This window comes from Mesoplodon mirus (genome assembly GCF_964341445.2).
Source record: "Mesoplodon mirus genome assembly, contig: SUPER_3_unloc_2, whole genome shotgun sequence".
NCBI classification, from domain to species: Eukaryota; Metazoa; Chordata; class Mammalia; order Artiodactyla; family Ziphiidae; genus Mesoplodon; species Mesoplodon mirus.
The window spans coordinates 1108927-1117594 of NW_028295808.1; positions in this window are offsets into that span (position 1 = coordinate 1108927).

Consider the following 8668-nt stretch of genomic DNA (forward strand, 5'->3'; position numbering starts at 1 on the left):
CGTGAAGTTGTGAGTACCACAAGCGTCATTACACTTCTGTTCAAGATGTAATCTCAGGCTCACAATCATTGTTTAGCTTCTGTACATTGCAGTGTACATAAAGGTCTGTATTAGTCTGGTTGGGCTGTTATAGTGAAATACTATAGACTGAACGACTTCAACAGCAGAAATTTATTTTCTCACAGTTCTGGAGGGTGGAAGTCCAAGATTAAGGTATTGAATACCATGAGAATTGGTTTCTGGTGAGAACAATCTTCCTGGCTTGCTGACGGCTGTCTTCTTGCAGTGTCCTCACACGGCCTTTCCTCTACGAGCAGAGGGAGAGAGATCTCTGGAATCTATTCCCCTTCTTATAAGGACACCATCAGTCCCTGTCAGATTACTACCTCACCCTTATGACTTCAGTTAACTTCAGTTACCTCCCTAAAGGACCTATCTCCTATCTTCTACAGTCAACTTAGGAGGGGCTTCAACATATAATTTTTCAGGGGACACAATTCAGTCCATAACAACAACTTAAGATAGCTTTCTCTGATTTTCAGTCTTTCACTAATACCTCCCTCTTTGTCTACGAGTTATTCAAGTTTCCTTAAATTTTTTTTTAATTTTCTTACATTATCCCTTCCCTTTAAATGCTGTCTTCACTTCTTAATTGGCATTTCTTGCAAATGAAGGCACCTTTCCTCACAATATATTGATTACTCTCCCCACTGTAACACAGCGTCTTCTCCCATGACTTTCCTGAAATGGTTCCACTTTTGTTCATAAAAGTTTAGCCATCCAATCAGATGCTTTATTTTCAGTTCCCATAGCATTTTGCCTTTGGAAAACAACTGACTCCATTAGATGGTGCTTCTTTTAAAACTACCTTCCTTTATGTTTTATAGCAATCTTATGATTTCTGTTGGCATACCACCTAGCTTCTTTCTGATCATTCTTTTTATTTTTAGTTTTCAGTTGTTTCTCTCCTCACTCCTTAGCGTCAGATACTACATACAGTTGGCCTTCTTCTCATCTCTTATATACTCTCTCTCTTACTCCAGCAGCTTTGTTTACCATTTAATATATTATCTGCCAGGCGCCTTCCATCTGTTACCAACATCTCTCCCTCTGTCTTTGTCATTTCAGCCTTCGCTATGCTCTCTGAGCTCTCACAGGCAGATCTATTGAACACAGGAATCTCAGTGGAAAATACGAGTACGTTATTTCTCTACTGAGTAAAGCCCTTACAGATCACATGGTCCTGATCCATCTTGCAGCCACCTCATCTGGACTATTTGACCTCCCATGTCACAATAGCAGAGGACCAGACAAGAGGGACACTGGCTCCTAATGACCTCAGCTCAGAAGTGATACACTTGGATTCTGCTTCTTTGCCACTGGCCACAACGAATCAAAGGAAAACAGTTGAACTACAAAGGAGGATGAAAAATGTAGATAAGCACATAGGATATTTGATGAGTGCTATCTCGAGGTGACTGACATCACCTCCCATCAAACTTTTATTTCACAGAGAAAACACAGACTATAAAGCAAAAACACCCCAAACTACCTTCTTCTCTTTACGTCCAAGAAGAGCTTTTCGACCTAGTTTATAAATACCTAGTCTCACTTCCTCAGTATCTTCCATTCATTTTCCCACCTCATTGGTATTGTTAAGCTTTTCCTCTTTAGCGATTGTATTTTGGCCCCCTCCCATTAAAAAGCTGCCTCCCTCCCATTAAAAATTACTCTTGCTTGATGCCAAGTAATTCTCTAGTTACCTTTTCTCTCTTCCTAATTTCACAGTGCAGTTTATCAAAACTTGTATTTATTCTCATTGTCTGTAGTTTCTTATCTTTATGTACCTCGTGACTCACACAATTTTGCTCTTTTCTTCTTACTTATCTGCACTGGAATTGCATTCACCAACATTTAGTTTGTGATTAAATTGAGTGAATATTGTTTGGTCATTCTGTCACCTTTCAGCAATATTTGATTTTGTTGATCAAACTTGTCATCTCAGAAAAATCTTTCACCTTAACAACAGTAGCATCTTAACCTGCTACTTCTTCCTCCTGCCTCTGGACATCCTTATCTCTTTCACTGGGCACTCTCACTCTGCCCTCTGCCAAGAGATGTGTATTTCTCAGAAGCTCTCTTCTGCCCTTGATAGATGGTCTCATCTACTCTTGTGATTCCAGCCACCATATATATCACAGATCTTGACCTAAAACTTACATCTCTCTCTCCTGAGTCTCTTACAAACTTAACTAATTGCCAACTGAACAACTCTGCCCAAGTATAACATGGACACTTAAAATTAATTATGTGATGTTACTGAACGATTAATTTTACCTTCAATACTTACTTCCACTATTCATCTCTCTACATCATTTAGACCACCACTATTTGTACACTTGTCCAAGTTGGATACTGGGGGAACACTCAAGACTCTGGACTCTGACAACCCTCAGAATGGGAGAAAATAGTTGCAAACGAAGCAACTGACAAGGGATTCATCTCCAAAAAATATAAACATAAATAAATTTGTAAACTATATAAGCAACTCATGCAGATCAATATCAAAAAAACAACCCAATGAAACAATGGACGGAAGACCTAAATAGACATTTCTCCAAAGATGGCCAACAAACACATGAAAAGATGCTCAACATCACGAATTATGAGAGAAATGCAAATCAACACTACAAGGAGGTATCACCTCACACCGGTCAGGATGGCCATCATCAAAAAATCTACAAACAATAAATGCTGGAGAGGATGTGGAGAAAACGGAACGCTCCTACACTGTTGGTGGGAGTGTAAATTGGTACAGCCACTAGGGAGAGCAGTATGGAGGTTCCTTAGAAAAACTACAAATAGAACTACCATATGACCCAGCAATCCCACTACTGGGCCTATACCCTGAGAAAACCATAATTCAAAAGGAGTCATGTACCAAAATGTTCATTGCAGCTCTATTTACAATAGCCAGGAGATGGAAACAAACTCAGTGTCCATCGTCAGATGAATGGATAAAGAAGATGTGGCACACATATACAGTGGAATATTACTCAGCCATAAAAAGAAACGAAATTGAGCTATTTGTAATGAGGTGGATGGACCTAGAGTCTGTCATACAGAGTGAACGAAGTCAGAAAGACAAAGACAAATACCGTATGCTAACACATATATATATATGGAATTTAAGAAAAAAAATGTCATGAAGAACCTAGGGGTAAGACAGGAATAAAGACACAGACCTACTAGAGAATGGACTTGGGGATATGGGGAGGGCGAAGGGTAAGCCGTGACAAAGTGAGAGAGTGGCATGGACATATATACACTACCAAACGTAAAATGGATAGCTAGTGGGAAGCAGCCGCATAGCACAGAGAGATCAGCTCGGTGCTTTGTGACCACCTAGAGGGGTGGGATAGGGAGGGTGGGAGGGAGGGAGATGCAAGAGGGAAAGATATGGGAACTTATGTATAACTGATTCACTTTGGTATAAAGCAGAAACTAACACACCATTGTAAAGCCATTATACTCCAATAAAGATGTTAAAAAAAAGAACACTTGTTTTTTCTTTTGTTTTGTTTTGTGTTCTTTTGTTTTTTACCTTTTAGTTTAAATTTTAGTTCCTGCCCCCAAACATCCATTAAGCCCCCAGGAGAAGGAAAAGGGGATGTGACTAGCAATAGAGAGAAACTTCCTTCACAACAATGGCCATGGCAAGCTTAGGCACTTTTGGTGAAATCTCTCTGGGAAGTACTGGCAGAGGAATAAAAGGCAAACTGACACAGAAGTATTGCCTGGTGTGCATTTCCAGCCTCTGCCTTCTTTCTCTTGTCTTGGTGGCAGGTGGAGGAAGAGGAGAAAAGGTTAAACTTTTGTATCAACCGGCAGAATAAGCTTATAACATCCTCTCACTACCTCTGCCTGGGTTCTAGTCTCTGCAGCACTACATAAGCTTTGCCCAAAGTAATGAACAGTTGAAAGTCAAATGTAATACTTCACCAAACAACTTAAAAATGCTTGCACACTGGAAAGGATTCAGTTGCGGAGATCACAAATGGACCCAGGGCAACTTTTGCCAAAAGAGAATATTGTGCTAAATGTACAGCCATCGCTCTTTTCCATATGAAGAAACAGTCAGAAGGATAAAAGAACTTGGTCAAAATCACACAAGTAAGTAGGACAGAATCTGGTCTGTCTGTCGTAAGGGTTGTGTTCTTTAACCACCAGGCTAGCTTTTCCCAAACCTGATTCATGCACAGAATAACTATACACCTCTGTTTGCCTTGAATATTCCCTGTTTATACGTATGCCTGCTGCAGTTTTTAATATTGCCCACTTTGACTCCCCAAAGCAACCAAGAACTCACAATAATTTGGTCACTCTATCCATGGACCACTGTGGTGGGACTGCCCAGGAAGCTTAAAAGTGCAGCCTCCCGAGCCCTACTCCAGATCTAGATAAGTTTTCTTAGGGTTGGCTCAAGAATCCAGGCACAAGTCTTCCTCGGTGCTTTTGTGAGTCTCTCGCTCTCGTAAGTTAATAAACCATTTATTCCGCCTTCCCCAGATGCCCAGCCAGGTCCTGTTAAGGTAGGAGTCCCCCCGCCACATCACAGGGATGCTCCCAGTCAAGTAATCTCTGGAGCCGTGGAGAATCTGAATGGTCTCATGCTGGCCCACCTGCCATGACAAACCTCCTCCAGAGCATTCCCTTTCACAGTTTACATTCTACCACTCCCAAAGGCAGTCCGCTCCAATGAGGCCTGACTTCGTCTGTCCTAACGTGTACCCGCTGATTCAAGCAGTTTAGGAAGAGAAGGTGCTGTGCTTCTCAACCACGGTGGCCCAACCTCTAAAATGGTAGTCGAAGCAGTCTCTACCTCCTGGGAACAACGCCTCTGCAACAGCCCCATTAAACCAATGTCCCATCTTTGCTTTTTCAGGGTGGGGGTCGGGCAACAGGGAGTCCCCCTCCTAAAGAAGGTTCTCTCTCATTGCCACACTATCAGAGGCTGCCCCAAATGTGCTTGCTTCCTGTGGGCCTGATCAGGCTAAGGGCAGAGTTGTCTCTTTCCTTCTCTGAGGCGGACCAAATCGTCTTAGTAACACCTCTTCACACTGTTGACCATGTTTCTCACGGGGGCTGCTGCTGAGTCTTTATCTCATCCTTCCATGGTGGAGAGACAGAGGATTCTAATGACTTTTACTTCTAGGGGAGAGGGGCCTGGAGTGATTATGTTGTCATTTTGTATTATGTCCTTTTGTCATGAATTTGTTTTCAATTTCATGTTCAAATGGGCCCACCATTCCCACTTTGTGAGGTCATTCAGCACCCGCATTTTGCACCTTTAACATCTCTCTCAGTATCACTTGGAAATGTTTGAAATGGCAGGAGCTTGTCCTCATATTCCTATCAGCTGTAAACCCGGAGCCCCGACATGAACCTAACCATTGAGCAGAACACCTCTCCACTACCTGTGTACCACTGCGAAGGCCCCTTAACCTCTTGGTTTCTTTAAGTCCTCAGTTGTAAAAATTTCAGGGTGCGATGAATTTATATTGGGGGCAGGACAAGGTCGAGAAGAGTGTGTCTTTGCTTTTATTCTTCCAAACTGGAATGTCTTCCCTCTCTTCCCCATGGGTCCAAATCTCACTTGTCCTTCAGGCCCACTGCAAAGGAGCCTTCCCTGATTCCCCTGTCCACACAAATCTCTGCCTCTTAGGGTAAGTGCCATACAACCTAGCTGTCTCTTACCTTAATCTTGCCTCTCAAGCCAATCACAGAATGTGGGTCTCTCTTGCCCTCCTGTGGCCCCTGGGGCTGTGCCAGACCACCAGCACGCCCCACCTGGGGTGTCTACTAGACTACGGCATTGGTGGGGAGGCCCAGCTGTGAGGGGCCAGGCAGAGTACCTCTGCCTCTACCCTGTTCTCCTCCAAAAAACTGCCCCTCCTCCTGAAGCCTGCCCCTCAAGTCACAGGTTCCATATATGACCTCACTGGGTAAGTGATGCCCTCACAGGCCTTCTCACAGATTCCACGGTAACAGATTCCATGGTAACTGACAACCAAACAGATTCGTATCTGGTGGAGAACTGGTAGGGAAGTTTCTCTGACTATCAGAGACAATGTCTGTCTTCATAGGCTATATATACTCAACCCTGTGCTCTGTTCCCTGGCTGGGCAGTGCAGCAGGTACACCCAGACCGGCCACCTCCACAGGAGGTATGGGATACAATCCACCTCACCTGGCTGGCACATGTTTTTGTGGGGCCTGCCAACTATGTACAACTGAGCACACTCCCACATGTAAGTAATACCAGTGACCTGGGACACCTTCAGGGACCCACAGGGCTCACTGCTGAGGACAAGTGAAAGGTCATCCCTGGACAAGTGTGCAGGACGGTTCTAAGCTTTATAATGTAGCCTTCCCCTTTGGGCTACAGGATGCTTCCATTCAGACCCTTTCCTGAATGGCCTCTTAGCAAAAGACAAGTGCATTTTTGTTGGCAAACGGTAAATGGAGCAGTTTGAGGAAGAGGGCCACAATTAGAAGCACACCTTCAAACCCAGGCACCTCTGTGCTGTCATGCAGACATCTCTCTCGGTCCTCTCAGACACATCCCATACTGAGTTGCTGAGTACTCGGGGACAGGGTGGTGCCATATTGATGGGAAGACCGGAAGAATGAAGGGGGGGGTGATGAAGTGCTAATGAGACGGGAGGGCTGAGGAGATGGTGTCCCAGGAGGCTGCGTTGATGTGAGCCTAGACTTGGTACCCAGACCCCGGTTCTGAGTCTCCTGATCACTCCGCCTCAGTATTTAGCCTTGTTCTAATCTAGATAAAAGTACCAGAGGGCTAGAGTTCAGTGTGGTTGAAACAGGCGGTATAACTGGGGCCCAAGAGGGGTTGCCAAGGTGAGAGGGGTTCTTAACAAATTTGTATTAGATTATTTCTTTCCAAAACTTGAAAGACATTTCCATTAAAGCCTCAGAAGTGACAGACTGCAAGAAATGTTTTCTCTGTTGTGGAAGGGAGAGATGGAGAGGATCATGAGTGCAATTTCTTTCGGGTTCTACTGTTTTCCCTGGAAACGGTGAAGAGACTTCCTCATCTGCTGAAGCCGTAGGCTCTAGGGATTGCTTTTGCAGCCAGTGTCCCTTCTCTAGGGACTCATAGAGGTGATGGGCCAAGGCTGTGTTTTGGATGTCAAGTAGATTAAAGGTCTTCAGCCAGAAACTGGGAGAGACACGAGAGGGGGAAATTGTGGCAGGAGACTGTGCACAGCACAAGTGACTGATCAGTTCTGCTTTTCTTTGCAGCAGCAGTGGCTCCCGTTTGTCCTCCCACACCCGGGCACTACCATGTCCTCTACCGAGGGTGTGGAGAAACGCAGTTGGGCTGGCATGGGGAGACATACTGCCTGGTTGGTGGCTACCGGGCCTACGGGGATGTTCCTTTGGCCCCACCAGCAAAGGTGGAAGCAGTGAAGCCAGTCCCCAGACGTGCACCCAAACGAAAGCACTCTTCAGAAAGTTCGGACGAAGAGCTGGGCTGCTCCAGACCCAAAAACCGGCGATTGGAGCATGGTGGACCTGCTCCCTGAAGCAAGAACAGGATGGAGAGTCAAGCAGCATGCACCCTGCCCCGAGGTTCACATGCTCCTTTACTGCCAGCCCTTTCTGTCCCCAGTGGGGTCCCTTACTGCTCAATAAAATGTTTGTGTGTAACACATTTCTAGGGTCGCCAGTGCTCAGACTTAGGTCACTACCCCTGTGCTAGGCACTCCTGCCACCTGGGAAAGGTTCCAAAGGTGGAACAGCTCCAGGGGGTGCCAGGGATCACAGCAAAAACTTGAGAGCCTGGGGATGAAGGAGTTTGGGCACAGTCCCTAAAGCATCTCTGTGGTTGAGCTTCTGTGAGAAGGCACATCCCCAGAGAGAGAGAGAGAGAGAGAGAGAGAGAGAGTGAGTGTGTGTGTGTGTGTGTGTGTGTGTGTGTGTGTGTGTTGAGGAGAGGGGGTCTCTAGAGGAGGCAGCTAGGGGGAGGGCCTGAGGCTGGCAATGGGGAATGGCGTGCAGCCTCTGAGTAAGCACAGGCACTTAAGCCCTTGAGGTTTCTGGGAAAGCTAGAGCCACAAGGGCCACGAGATAAGGCAAGTGTAGCAGCAGAACCCAGGTGCCAGGTCTTTCCTCAGAACCTATACTTCTCCACGAGGCCGGGCCTTCCACGCTGAGGTAGGAGGGATCCTGGCCAGAAGGTCAGCCAGCAGCTCTGGGAGGAAGATTGCTGCGGTGGGGACTCTGCTGCCATGGAAATCACTTCATTTCCTTCCACTCAAATAGCCTGCTGACTGGCTTCCTGCTCTGTTGAGTAAAAGGGTCGCTGACTCTCCCCAGAAGGTCGTTCAGTTCACATCCCCAAAGTCCCTCTATTCAGGCCCTGGGGAGGTGTAGCGATTCCTGAGGGCGCTCTTTCCTGAGGCTGGCTGACAGAAGTGGGGGAGGATCCTGATAGTTCCCAGGCGCTAGTTGAAGTCCCCAGAGAATGGTCGTGCAGGTTGGGGAGTCAAGTAGGTGGAGAGAGAAGGTCGGGGGCAGAGGACCCCTTCCTGAATCCAGAGCTCACATGGTTACCCCCCACCCACCCATTTCCAGAAACTAT